Here is a 15,083-nt window from a genome sequence, read left to right on the forward strand (position 1 = left end):
GCTGGTCTCGAACTCAGAGATATGTCTGCCTCTGCCTCCCCAGTGCTGGGATTAAAGGTGTGCACCACCTAAATCTGCTTTCTTATACAACCAGGACCACCTGCTCAGGCTGGCCCTGCCTAAAGTGGGCTGGGCCTTCCCATATCAATCATTCATCAAGAATCTACCCCACAGATTTCCCTGTAGGCAACCTGATGGTAATTGAGGTAATTCCTCAATTAAGATTTCCTCTTCCCAGGAGACTGGAGCTTGTTGACCAAACAAACAAAACAGAACCAGCAATCAGTGTCTAAGTGACACAGAATAACTTCACAGAATTGGATACTCAGATTTACAAGAATTAAAAACATCCTGGCCCAGCCATACATACCCTTATTTCAAAAAGAATCCTCAACAGCCCAATGAAGCTCTCCAAAGAAACATGATAGGGACTGGTGACATGGCTTAGTCACAATGGCACTTGCTGCCAAGCCTGACAACCTTGAGTTCCATCCCCAGAATCCACATGATGAAAGCAAGGAACTGACTCCCACAAATTGCCTCCTGTCTTACACATGCACACAAACCAAAAGTAATAATGTTTTTTTAAAAGAAATCAGTAGCCAGGTGGTGGTGGTGTATGCCTTTAATCCCAGCACTTGGGAGGCAGAGACAGGCAGATCTCTGAGTTCAAAGCCAGCCTGGTCTACATAGGAAGTTCCAGGATAGCCAGGGCTACATAGAGAAACCCTGTCTCAAAAATAAATAAATAAATAAATAAATAAATAAATAAATAAATAAAAACAATCTGCCTAGTATTCATGGGGTCCCAAGAACTACACTAGGGAAAAAAATAAATAAAACACCAGAGAACATAAAATTTTAGTTTCTCAGTGAAGTACCCATCTTAGAACAAGGTACATATTCCAAGAAAAATTCTGGAAGTGGGTTTCTACAGAAGCAGGTTCAGCAATACCAAAAACTCATCCAAATGGGAGCATAACTGCATGCTTTGATGTAATTATTACTTATCAACAAAGATAGACTCAAGCCTGAAAACACCACACCAGGGGAGGAGGTGTTTTGGATCTGGGAGTAAAGGCACTTTTGACAAGAGACAAAAAGATTGGATCCTAGCAGGATATGGGTGAGTTCGAAGCCAGCCTGATCAACATATATACATCTGTGAGTTTCAGGTAAGCCTGAGCTACATAGTGAGACCCTGTCTCAAGAAAAAAAACAAAACAAAACAAAAAACAAACCACATTAGGAAGTTAATGCTGTAACAACACAAGAACACACATTGCTCAGAGTAGGTAACAGCCCAGGAAGAGACAGGGCTCCTAGAATCCATTTACAACCTCTCATTTAAAAAATAAGCCCAAGGAACTTCCAACTAAATTTCCCATTCACTCAGTAAAGCAGTAAAAAACCTAAGATCCTTGGATTTCATAAAAACATTAAATCTTTTTTTTAATTTTGTTAAGTGGTCCATAAACTGCATAATCATAACTCTACAAAAGGACATGCATGCGAACACATCAAGATAATTCTTTCCAAAACTCTTGTCACATCATCCCTAAGCAAGGAGCAGCAGTGGGCCAGCAGAGTGAAGGATGGGCTCAGCATACAATCCCAGCGCTACAGAACCCGAGGCAGGACGACAGTGCTGGGCTACATAGTAAAGTTTTATTGACATGAGAAAAGAAAAAGAATATCAAGTGCTTGAAAGAGAAGCAGATATTCTGTAAGGCCTCAGAACATCAGAGGGGATGTAACCACAGGAAGTTTTAATAGAGACAGGAAGTCTTATGGAGGAGTTAAATTTTTAGAGTAAGTCACATCCATACATTTTTAGCATAAATATTTCTAATATTAATGTTACTATTAATGCTACTAAAACCGAAGTTTAAATAACTGGCAAAAAAAGAAAAAAAATCAACAGTAGACACCATGCTAGGTGATGACATCAGTTCCCTGTCTCTTCCTGGGTTCTTGGCTTTTTAAGGACTTGGTTATCACAGGAGACAAATCACTATTTTTGCTTGACAATCTGGTTATATAGCTCAGACACCTCTCAGTCCTCCTCTGTCACCTAAGTGCTGAGAAGACAAGCAATCACCACCACCCCGGGTCATGACTAAAGTTTTTATACCATGTGCCATCAAGCACTCTCTCCGACTTAGGGGCCCTTCTGATGCGTGTCCTTATGGGGAGGCACCTGTTACCTATACAGCTGAGCAGGGCAACGAGGTACTGTGCCACCCTGAAAGATCCCATCACCCAATACACACTGAAGAGATATCTAGCTTCAACTCTGGAGTTGGAAATAAAGAAAATCCAATTGCTGAAAAACAATGGGGGAAATCATATGCTTTATTTATAAAGTTGGTGGGGTGATCAAACTTGTGGGACAACTTACCCAATGTTCAATATGGGGAAAGAGTCACTGATTTACTCGAGGAATGACCACAAGCCATGTCGTTCTAGGAGGCCAAGCTGAGGTCTCATGGACCTGAAGTTCTGGTGGACTAACATAATAAATTTCTTCTCTCTCTCTTTCTCTCCCTCCCCACCACAGACAAGGTCTTATGTAGCACAGGCTGACACTGAACTCCTGGTCTTTTGCTTCCACTTCCCAGGTGCTGGGACTACAGGTGTGTGTCACCATTTGTCCAAACTCAAGATCCATACAACACGGTTCACACTTGTGTCTTGGTCTGTTCAAAACCTTCACACAAAAAAATTACGTTAGCTCTTAGCAAGCCCTTCTGAACTAGAGGAAGCTTGCCTTCTGTGAGTCACCTAATGTCCCTTGCCAAAGGGCATTTGGGGATGGTTCGACTTCCTTTCTCTTGACTGGACCTTCTCATGAAGCAGCATGGCCTTTCCTATGTGTCTCTTGTCTGAAGCTATATTGCTCTTTATGGAGAGAACTAGGCTTTAATAAGCAAAGCCATCTTCTTCCATTGTAGCACAAAACAATGACTAACTCTGACTAATGCCTCCACATTGGAAAGGAAGCCTTTTGGCCTTCTATCTAATTCTTCCCTCACAGGTATGCTTGCTTCAGAAGGTAGTCTGTTTCATGCTTGCCTGGGAACTTCACAAGTTGACTTATCAAAACTCGCACTTAGCAAGCACACCGATACTGCTGCTAGCAGCTATGGGTCTCCGGTGGCCAAACTCAACTTGTTAGGAGATAAATGCCCTGTTGTTTGAGTAGATAAGCAGATAGCCTGTTTCTCCCATAAAGAACAGCTCGACGGCTGTTAGTACATGTAGGTGCATAGATATAAACAGATCTCCAGAGCCCAGCAGGGAGGCTCAGGGTGGGAGGGCATGGAAGCCGGAAGGTCCACAGACCAGATTCTGAAAAAACACTGAACAAAGGATCAGAAGCAGTGGCTAAGTCCGTGGCCCTGATCTGTGATTTCTGAGAGCACTTAAGAGCCAAGAGGGTGTATTAACCCAAGATAATGGTTAGACTAAGCTTAGTCTACACTGTAATTGGCAGGCAATAGCTTGGGTTAGTAAGCAGGCTACCAGCTGTACTTAGGTGTAATTTTAAAAAGTTGTTACAAAACAGTATTGTACAGTATAAACACCACTAACAGAGGAGTCTAGTGCACTCCAACATTCCACCCAGCCTTGGTTTTTTTTTTTTTGGGGGGGGGTGTCTCACTATGTAGCCCTGGCTGAGCTGGGACTGGCTATACAGACCAGGCTGGCCTCAAACTCAGGTTCATCTGTCCTTGCCTCCTGAGTGCTAGGATTAAAGACATGTATACCCCCCTGGCTGGTTGCCTTTTTTTTTTTTTTAAGAAAAAAAAAAGATTGTTTATTTCCTTTTGTCTGTGATGTTTGAGATCCCAAGGCATCCAATGTGATAGGCAAGTGTTCTACCACAGAGCCACAACCTCCAGGATAGTTGTGTTTTTCATTTTTTGTGTATTTTTTATTTTATGTGGATAGCTGTTTTTGCCTGCATGAATTTATGTGTACTGTGTATATGACTGGTGTCTGCAGAGACTAGATGAGAGTGTTAGTCCCCTTAGAACTAGGGTCACAGACAGCTGTCAATTGCCATGAGGGTGCTGGGAATTGAATCTGGGTCCTATTTGAGAGTAGCCAGTGTTCTTTACCGCTGAGCTATCTCTCTCTGGCCCTCTTGGGTATTTTTTTTAACTGAGAAGCAAATACTATTCCTCTGATCTAAACTGAAAATTAACGGCTAGTATCTGCTCCATAAGGCACAGGTAATATGCACACAGTAGATAGGCACTAAGCTAGACACTACGGTTAGTTAGTTAGTTGTACACTTAAAAAAAAAGACCTTTGTGGATGTGTCGATGTGTGTGAGTATGTGTTTATATGCTGGTGTGTGAACAGTCCAGAAGAGTGAGGTGAGTGTCAGAATCCATCCTTCTCTGCCTATTGCTTTTTGAGGCAGGGTCTCTCCCTGAACCCAGCTCACATTTTCCTCCATTAGGCTGGAAGGCAGAAGACCCCAGAAATCCTGTCTCTGCTGCACTCAGCCAGGGTCACAGGCATGGGTGCAGATGCTGGGATCTGACCTCGGAACTTGATGATTTTGTAGCCAGTGCTCTTAGCCAATGAGTCATCCCTTCAGCTACAATATACTAAGTTTATATCCAGCCCCCAATCCTACTTAGAGTATTTCATAGGGCATCATCTTCTTCTACATGAAAGGTATACTAGTTTTAATTAATATGGTATATGCTGTTTAAAAAAATGCTTAAGCCTTATTTCTCAGGAGACAAAATATTTTCTTTGGAGTATAGGGACGGGGTGTAGAGAAGCCACCCATTGAGCTCCCCAAGAAGTTTTTATGCTTGTGAATGCCATAATTGGTCCTGTACCTTGTGAGAAGAAAGCAAGCAAAGAATGGGGTCCGGCTCATCCACTCCACGATGTGCAGGTGAGCTAGAAGCGTGGTTTTCATTCCCAACACTGAGTAGCTTAGTTTCCTCCCACAGTCACCCCTGAGCACAGACAACCACAGCTGTGGCACAGAGACGCCACAGTTGTTGATCTTCTGAAGGTGCACCTGGAGTCTGTGGCTGGATACACAATGCTCTGAAACCATGCCCACCCCACCTTCTTGACTCCTGTCACTCTGTCCTGCACGCATCCACTTACTCCCACAGTCAGCCTGTCAAAAGATAATCGCTGTTACATTTTCAGTCTTTAAGATGGGAAAGCATCAACCGTAAATATTTTATTCTGCTACTAGTGATGTGCCTGAGAATCATAAATCTTCACCCATGTTCATGAGAAAGCTGTTTGCAAAAGCTTCTCTATGCAAGAGGGCCACACTTCTAAACCAACGAGGGCATTTGGCATACACACAAAAATTCTTCAAAGGGGAAACTCAAGTCACATTTTTACCCTCAGAACATAGTTTCAGTATTTAAGAAACATTTCACTCTTGGGAACCTGGTCTGAGTGTGCATGCACACATCACACACACACACACACACACACACACACACACACACACACACACCAGATGAAGCAGAGTGCTTGAGACCACACATGTACTGTGAAGCTGTGACTTGCAGCAAGACTCCAACCCTGCAGGCCACTAGTGTGGCACCCAAGGGGACTTCCCAGGCCCAGGTTTGTTCCTCTTTACTGTTAACACATGCCACTATTAAAACTTTCTTATGTGCTGGGTCAGACACGTGCAGCTTTGCCAAGTGTCCTCTGCCTGCTGAGTTTTCATACAACTCCAAGGAATAATCTTTTGAAATCCGAAACATGATTTTCTATGGCACAATACCAATTCATTTTTCTATGCAGGAGGAGGGGAGGGAAAGGACATTCCTGATGCCAAAGGGCCTCAGTGAGACAAGATGTGGGTCACTTGGCTAACAGTTTTCCAACTTATAAAGTAACACAAGATCTTCAAATCTCAGTAACTGGAAGGACTAATACCATGGATAAGTGCTTGGGGGTATCATCAAGTTGTGACTTTGTTACACGAATAGCAACTGGTTCAAAGAACTAAAGTCACATTGTGGCATTCATGGCCCTTCTGCCAGTTGTCCTCGCCTGAACAGTGCTGTGAAACAACACAGACATGCATCCAAGCATATCGACTTACAATCTCAACTGCAATCGTAGCCGGGGAGCAGACTAGCTCAGTCCCTATGGCTGGCTAGGGGGCAGCTCCTGTCCTGGTGCTCCCATTACCACTGGCATTATTACAGTGTAGCAGTAGCAGAAGCCATCTCGAAACCTGCAGGAGAATTTTAGCCCAGTGTCTCTGGATGGTCACTAATCTGCAAAGATTTGATTTGAAAGTAGTCAACATGAACCAAACCAAATCTATTATCAACTCAGGACAGGGAAAGGATATCCTGATATCCAAGTAGACACGGAATGTGCGACTTTGAAGAAACCGTTGCTTATTTCAAAGACACAAGAGAATATAGTGAAGACAGTCAAGTGTAATCAGTCCATGGACTGTAGGAAGAGAGAAGACCTGTCAGGGCTGTCCATCTCTCTCCCTGCTGAGGCTCTGACTGGACCACTCACACCTATAAAGGCCCCTCCAAAGATCCACTTCCTTGTAGATACAAACCAGCTACAAAATAATCCCCAAAGAGATACTCCAAATATGGCGAAGTGGGTGGGGGATGGTAGCAGGTGGCCACTTTGATGCTCAATGTTCACTGGGGCAAATAAAAAATTCTGGAATGTTGGACCAACACAGTAATCTGCTTACTTAAATATTTTCAGAAACAATCTTTCTCCATTCAGACATACCCATAGGTCACAGGAGGAATAGAGCAAGCAGCCAGTGTGCAGAGACAGCTTACAAAGCCAACTTAAAAGGTCAAGTTGTCCATCTCTTCCCAGTTAGGCAAAGGCAAAGGAGAGCCACTGCCACCAGGGTACATTAAAGGCCACCAGAAGCTCCTTTTTAAATGTGTACTCAAAAAATGCCACCCAGAAACCAGTTAAGTCTTCCTCCTCTGGCTCATCCCCTCCCTCAACTCCCTTCCAGTTCTAGTTTTTTTTTTTTTTTTTAACTTTCATTATTTTATTTGATAGACAAATTTAACAAATCCACTAAGTCAGTTGACAAAAATGAAAGTTACTAGAAATAAAAACATTCAGGGGGCTCGAAGAAGAAGGCATAGTCACTTAAGTGTCTGCTCTTCAGGCACACGTTTGGATCCCTAGCACACAGCACTGGGGAGGAGGAGACAGCAGGACCCCAGCACTCACTGGCTGACCAGCCTAGTGGAATTCTGTGACCTTCAATTGAGTGAGATCCCAGTCTCAAGGTCTAAGTATCAGAATGATTAAGGAAAACACTCAACACCTCTGGCCTCTGCACACCTGTAAATGCATTCGTACAACACACTCTCTCTCTCTCTCTCTCTCTCTCTCTCTCTCTCTCTCTCTCTCTCTCACACACACACACACACACACACACACACACACACAAATAAAATTAAAAGCACAAAGAAAAATAAAGCAACAGCATGCAACCTAAGAGCTCCAGTTTCTCTCAATCTGTTTTTCTCTAGTGCACCTTTGTGTCAAGCCCGAGTTGTCACATGAATTCAAGGCAGCACCTTAAAAACAGCCGCTAGAATAAAATGCTCGGTAATGAAGTGCACGACCCAAAGCCAGAGCATTCCCACTCACTCTTCCAGTGTGTCCTCCCCAGTGCCTTCATGTAGCCCTGAGCTAATAAGTCCTAACGGGCTGCTTTCATCCATTTCCAGCCGGATGGTTTGCAAAGCCCAGTTGACCAAGGCTGAAGTTGGACAGAGATGTGGAAACAAGTATTCACAAGGCCTTTCCCCCCTTCACCAAGGTCTGTTTCATGCAATAAAGTCCAAACGTAGTGGCAAGTAAGATCCAGGGCCTTTTCATTCATTTCCGAGTCCACTATTGCTTCCATCTGAGCTGTCCCCCAAACACACACGAACATATTTACTAGACACGGGAGGCATGCCAGGAGCCCGAGCTGTGATGCCCATGTCCAGGGCCATCTCAGTCCCAGGAAGAGCACAGCACCTAGTAGGAGACAGGGTGGAGCCCTCAGTGACAGGCCACCTGCTTTCTGGGCCTTTCTGCTCACTTCCAGGGCCAGGTGCCCTTTTCTCATAGTGCTGCATTCCCCACTGACAGCCACTAAGTATCACAGAGCGCTCTTTGGGGAACTGAATGCTCTTTTCTAACCTTCCATCCCAATCAGGATTCTGCCCCTAGGGCTGCAAGACAACCCTTAACAATCCCTCTCAATCATCACCTCTACGTCCCCTCCTTTAAATTATTTCAGATTTTACTTTATGTATATGGGTTTTTGCCTGTATGAACGTCTATGTACCACATGTATGTGGTGGAGGGAAGAGGGCAATGGACCTTCTGGAACTGTAGTTAGGTGGTTATCAGCCACCATGTGGATGCTGGTAATCAAACCCAGGTCCTCTGAAAGAGTAGCCAGTGCTGTAGCCCCTGGAGCCATCTCTCCAGCATATCATCCCCTTTTTAATCAACAAAGCTGCCATCGCACTTCCCAAATCCGATCCTAAGCCAGTTCCTCTCAACAACAACATGCCCTGGGGGGGCTCTACATCATGCCATGCTCCCGAAACCAATGCTCTGAGCAGTACAGGGCAGCATTTCACATTCACTGCTTAGACCATGACGCTTGACACTCCTGTGTCTTGGTCTCTTTGATCCTGCCCACGAAGTCTCTAAGACAGCTCCATCTCTGCCCATAGTTGTTGTTTATATTCAGAAGGTTATGGGGATCTGACTGTGCATATTATTTTAATAAGCATAAATAACTTCAAAACTCAATAGGTCAAATGAAGACCAGCCCTGTATTTGCTTTATGACAAAAACATAAAACCAATATCCCTTTGTATCAAGACAGCTCATTTCACCAAATACTCCATTAACCAGTCAAAAGAACCACATGGGACCCTTTAAACACAAGGGCTGGAGATGTAGCTCAGTGGGAAACCCTGATCTCTATAGAGAGCAGGAAACCCTAGGCTTCACTCCCAAACCTTAAGTATGGCCTGGACTGAAGACATACCTCAGTGGTAGGATACTTAACCCCCCTGGCACGAGTGAGGCCCCAGGTTGATTCTAGCTGGTAGCTTACACAGATAGCCCAAAACACTAGGAAGACCTGGATTATACAGGCTGTGTTTGAGGCCAACCTGAGCTACGGAGGGCAAGTCTAAGCCCTGCCCCCAACAAGGCAAGCATTCCCATTCAAACTACAAAGGTAACATCCAGCTCCATATACATTATCATTTAAGACTATTCTCCAGAGTAAGTGATTTAAAAACCCAAAGTTACTAGCTTTCAGTAACTATAAATGGTTTCTAGATAAAAATTATATTGGGACAAGGGTAGGGGGAGATAAGAATGTATACTATAATATAAAAACTCCTAGGTTCCAGAGTTAACTATGGCTTCCTGTATGTAATTTAAGACCAGTAGCAGCAAACAAGTGACAATAGTTTTCCCCCTAAATTCATGTAAGGTTACACTCTCGAGTGTTTATCTCAGTGACAACAAAGACGAAGACATGGGCTAAAAAAACAAGGGCAAAAACAGCATCTGCAAAAGTCACCCCTTGGCTTTTTGTTTTTTTAAATGAAAGCCTTAGTTACAAACTTAGCATTTATAATAGCCATATACAAACTCAAGCAGTAATTCAACACAGATGTACGGTCGTCGCGGGTAACTCTCCGTAAGGACAGAGACAACAAAAAGCTTCCCACTTCCATGCACAAAGACAGCTGCCTCCTCTTACCCATCTCGTAGAAAAAGAATAAACCCTTCTACCTCAATTCCAGACGCCGCTTTGCATAACTGCAAAGGCAGTCATTGCGCTTGGACAGTTAATGGTTTCAATGTCTGTCCCAGCTGGGCTTTGAGACTCTCCCCAGACAACCCCAAAAGCTTGTGTACCTTGAATAAGCATATTAGACACATCCAGGCTGAAGATGACATCGAGCCACTGAGGGACACAACACAGACCAAAGCTAGCTCTATGACAAAAGAAAGAAACATAGGAAGAACTAGAGGCTGCAAAAAAATAAAAAAGAAAAAAGAAAAAAGAAAAAAAGAAAGAAAAGAAGAAAGACTTGAGGGTTTATGAGATGACAAAGTGAGTGTAAGATTAGTCAGTCAGAGAGATGGTGGGAGCCAAGTTCCTTCACCACCGACCTGACGGCCGGCTTCAGGCGACAGTTAACTTTCTGCACAGTGCACAAACCTGAGGGAGGTTGCAGAGAAACAGCCCAAACTGTACAAATGTTATATAATTGTGCCCCGTGCCCCACCTCCATATAGGTGACTTCTCAGTCGGGAAAACACCAGACTGAAATAAAGATCAAAGTTAAGAGTGAAATTTATAGCTATGCTTAATAGGTCTGTTCTGATTATAAACGCTAGCTATGGTGACTGCAGGTGCAGGAAGACACGAAAAACTGCTGTCAGTGGGAGTTTATGGTGACAGTCAGCTCATCCGAGCAAGCCCTTGACATGCCTCTTCTCTCGCCCACAAAGGCAGGGCAGACACAGCTGCTGGCAGCTCGACAGCTTGAGCCCATTCTGAAAAATCCCCCGTGTAATCCAGGACACTGGGGTTGCTGTCTGGTGCTCTGGACACTAGAGTGGCCTCCACACTCTATTTCAGGCAAAAGCTCCAGTCACCCGTTAAGATAATGGGACTATCATAGAGGAGGGACCAAGACTCTAGGGGGGGTCACTGGCTAAAACTTTCCACCACCAGACTTCATCACACTATCAGCACAGGACATAAAGTTAACACTTGGCACTTACACTGCATAGGCCAGGCTTGCAGTGGAGAAACCACACAGAGCTAAAATCCAAGCAAAAGTAGAAGGTGAGCTGCCATGGGGCACAGCATGCAAAACACCACTGGCTCATCATCAACAAACAGTCTTTTTCTTAAGTCACTGAGTTGCTTCAACTGGTTCCGCAGAATTTACATACTAGTTTAAGTACTAAGGTTTGTATTCTCATGTATACTAACGTCATATTTACCTTGATTTCATCATCACTATTTTATGCTAAGGAACTTCTGAAAGATCCAAAAGCCAGATGAATTAAAAACAAAACAGAAACCAAGCCTTTCTCACTGTTTGTGGGGCTGGGGATCAAATCCAGGGCCTTGGATGTGCCAGCAAGTGCTATCCCACTGAGCTACACCCAAACTCCAAGAAACTTCCTTGCATTTTCTCTGGCACAGTTAGTCTATAGAAACGTAGTAGCACAATGTGCTCTGTATACCTTCAGATACACGCATTCCTAAGGGATAAACAGAGCCTTTCCCCTTTACACAGCTGGCTGGATGGCTAGTGGTTAAGAACATTTTGCTGCTCTTACAGGGGACCCAAACTGAGTTCCCAGCACCCACATCAGGCAGCTGTAAATGCATGTAACTGCAGGTTCTGGGGATCCATTGCCCTCGCTTGGCTTCCTCAGACCTTTATACAGGCATGTGCACAAACTGGCACACACACACACACACACACACAAAACAATTACAATCAAAACCTTTGCGAAGTCTCAAATTTCTCATTTACTCCTCTCTAAGTTGCTTATATTTAAATGTTTTAGGGCCAAGAACAGGTACCTGAGAATATAATCCGTCCTGAGGGGAGGGTCTGAGGCTGAAACCTGTTACATCCAACCTGTTTCCATTTAACATGTACACTCATCTTGAACTGAAATGGTTGGTTTTTATTACTTTTCAGTTTCAGCTTCAAACACACTTTCATTCCTAAGGAAGCAGAGCTAAGTCCAAGCACACCAAGTAGTCCATATTGTGCAGAAGGCGAGGCAGCAGTGCCAACAATTCTAAGGCCAGGTTTCACGTCAGACAACCCACTCCTGAATGCTCACGTTAGGAAAAGGCAGGGGAAAAAAAAAAAACAAAAACAACAACACTCCCATGTCCACATAAACAAGCCATGCCTCTGACTGGCAGGCATCAACTGTGAGCACAGACTGCACCCATGAACCAGAGGGACATGGGCCCTAGGGGTAGATGAGTCACCAGCACAGCCCTCTCTTGTCCCTTGGCAAGGGGTCAGGGCAACAGGAGCCAGCAGCCCTTTATCGCTAACATCAGCAGGGAACAGGCCACAGCTCTCCTCAGGAACATGAAGCTCTGGTCTGAAGAAGAAAATCAGGGTTAGAGAAAGCAAAGTCAAGCCTGGGCTTCCCACAAAACACCAGGGACTTGAAGAGGCCTGGCCTTTTGCAGGTTCAGCCTGCCATTAGGTAGATGTCATTTTATGCTGTGAACACTGGGCCCCCACAGCACAGGAAAACCTCATTTAGAAGGCCTTGAAACACTCTATACCAACACTTAGCTAAGGCATCTCATTACCTCGTAAGGGATGGGGGAAGTGTTGACTGTTCAGACAAGGTGCCTTCTCAGTGGTAAAAAGATGAGGTCTCCCTTACTCTGGAAAGCTGTTTTAGAACTCTGACCTGCAGGAGAAAGTGGTTCTCCGTCTGTGTCTCACAACCATTCTCTTTTCAAAATACACATTTCTGAACTGTAAATTTCTGCCACATCTAATGGTCCATCTCCAGCAGGTAGCCTAGGCTCAAATCCCAAGCCTGGTAAAGCTGGTGTGGGCAGGGTTTCCAGATGTCTGTCCCTCCATGGTCCAAAGATTTGCCAAAAAAGCCAAGGTTGATCTCAGGGTGATGTTCAAGTCCACTGGCAGACCTGCAGAGGTTTAGACCTCCCACTCAAGTGAGTTTCTAGAAAATACTTTCCCTTTTTGCTTGTTTAGTCTGGAACTGGAGGGCTTTTGAGTTACACACAACGGCATCCCCACTAATACACTTCCCTGTGAGTTTCCTAGGCTCCGGAAGGACAGCTCCTTTCCACAGACATCAGTAGAGAACACTGTAAGTCAGCCATGCCTACAACCAGCTGGGATGGGAATTTCCAGGGACACAAGGCGAAGTGATGAGCTCCTACTATGGTATATACTCCATGATCCTGCCCAGACTTGCTCTGAGTGGTTGGTTGCACAAGGTTGAAGAGAGAGATGACCCAGAAGGGCAGCTGACAGAGTCCCATGGGCTAGAGATGTTCCATCCTGCCAGTATATAAAAGCAGCCCCTAAAGAAGTCTATCAGGGGACAAGTGTCTACCTGGAAGACCTCTGATGACAGGGGCTGGATGTTGTTCCACCATCACCAAGAGTGTAACAGTCAGTGCTAAATTACACAAACGTGATGGGCTGTTGCAAATGCCAAAAAGAAAGGTTACAGAGCCAACTGTACAGTAGGCACTGTTATATTTGTCCACATGATGAGGTTTTTTTTTTCAGGAGTAGCAAGTCACACATCTGTATTATACAGTTGGACACATTTTCATCATCTTTTTTAGGCTTATGAACCTCTTTAAAACCAAACTTGCTATCAACAGCTCTGTCATCTTTTAAAGGAACATGCCAGGGCATGTCCCTCATGCCATTATTGATTTTTTAAAAGACTTATGTTAAGTGTATGTATGTATGTATGAAAAGCCTTGTCCCAGGCAGCAAGGCACCACTGTCCAGGGCAGAGCACCAGCTATACATACTCTGCAATGTGTCGCCTCCAGCACCCTGCATACAAACTAAAACAAACCACTCTCCTGTCCATCTCTTCTATTTACAATCCAATCACATACAACTAAAACTTGGAATTTTCTTTACAAAATGCCCCTAGGGGCATTACCTATTGTGAAATTAGATCTGGTTATCCACACATACAGGAAGCAACAGAGCACAACCTGGGGCCAGGCCCCCAGTCACATAGGGCAAGTGAGAGTAACAACATACACTGTAGTTACTAAAAAGGATTGTGACTAATCTCTTTCTAATGTTATCCCATGCAGACAGCAATAGCAAAAGGCAAAAGAGGTGATTTATAAAATTCTGAATTCTCTGTGGTCAAAGCTAATCAACATCACCTTGGTCTAAATTAATGTTCCATAGCCGCTAAAGGGTCAGTATTAAAATGTGGGGGCCTCTAAGTGTGATGAGTGCTTTTCGAAACCCCATAATCTTTTCTCCCCCAGTGATGACACCCTGAGGGTGGCTGCTGTTGAGCCAAGAAGTGTTGAGTCTCTTCAGACACCAAATCTACCCTTGATCTTAGATCCCCAGCCTCTGCAGTTATGAGAAGTGAATGGCCACTATGCCATTCAGCCTGGGATTGTTATGACATCCTAAATGGAGTAAGACAAATACAAATGGAAAACAAAACCTAGTTAAAAGATACAGACCCCTGTCTCCCTGGGCTCTCCTCCTAGGTCATAAGAGAGCCTTAATGTTGTGTGTAAAACACAGGAAAACGGAAAGGGGGAAAGAGGACGGATTCTGGGGCTCTTAGCACCGAAAGACTGACACTGGGGTAATTAGTTTTCTCATTGCCTTCACATAGCCCAGACAGGTTGCTCCACAACTGTCTGTACTCACCAAGGGGCCCAGGGAAAGGATGGCTGAACAACACAGAACCAACTGTAGCAAAGAAAACCTATTCAGTTTAAGCATGACCATTGGAGAACTATCTTTCAGTCCAGATAAACTGGGGTGTTTAGATTCCACCAGGAGATACTGCGGCTGGGTGTCAAGTCCCTGTCTGGCAGAAGCAATCCTACTGCCCTGCCAGGGTAGTAATGGTGGGGCAGTACTGGCCACCTGACTCCATCTCTTGATCAGCAGACACAGTCAAAGGCCTCAGTCCTATATCAAAGTAGCAGTAGCTGATTCTAGCTGCAAGGCAAGTCTCCTGCTAAGTAGCAAGGAAGAGGCTACAAGGTAGGGTTAGCTACACAATACACACCCACCAAAGGAGCCAGTGTAAAGTGATGCTGCAGCCCTCAGTAGGTCAACCTACACATACACAGTACACAAAACAGTGCACTTTGAACATAACACAAGTATCTTGAAAATATGAAGGACAGAGGAAGACAGATTCTACAGATATTAACCACCAATTTTTCCTTTTAAAAAAGTCCAGTATGTTGGCATTGCATAAAGCAAAATGTGCAGCAA

General features: G+C 44.4%; 1 protein-coding gene across 4 annotated transcripts in view; it reads right to left on the reverse strand.

The window, feature by feature from the left end:
* Positions 1-15,083, reverse strand: part of Bcl2l11 (BCL2 like 11) — a 42,384-nt gene that overhangs the window by 16,807 nt on the left and 10,494 nt on the right. The window lies entirely within an intron of this gene.

This window comes from Cricetulus griseus, chromosome 6 (genome assembly GCF_003668045.3).
Source record: "Cricetulus griseus strain 17A/GY chromosome 6, alternate assembly CriGri-PICRH-1.0, whole genome shotgun sequence".
In the NCBI taxonomy this organism is placed as follows: Eukaryota; Metazoa; Chordata; class Mammalia; order Rodentia; family Cricetidae; genus Cricetulus; species Cricetulus griseus.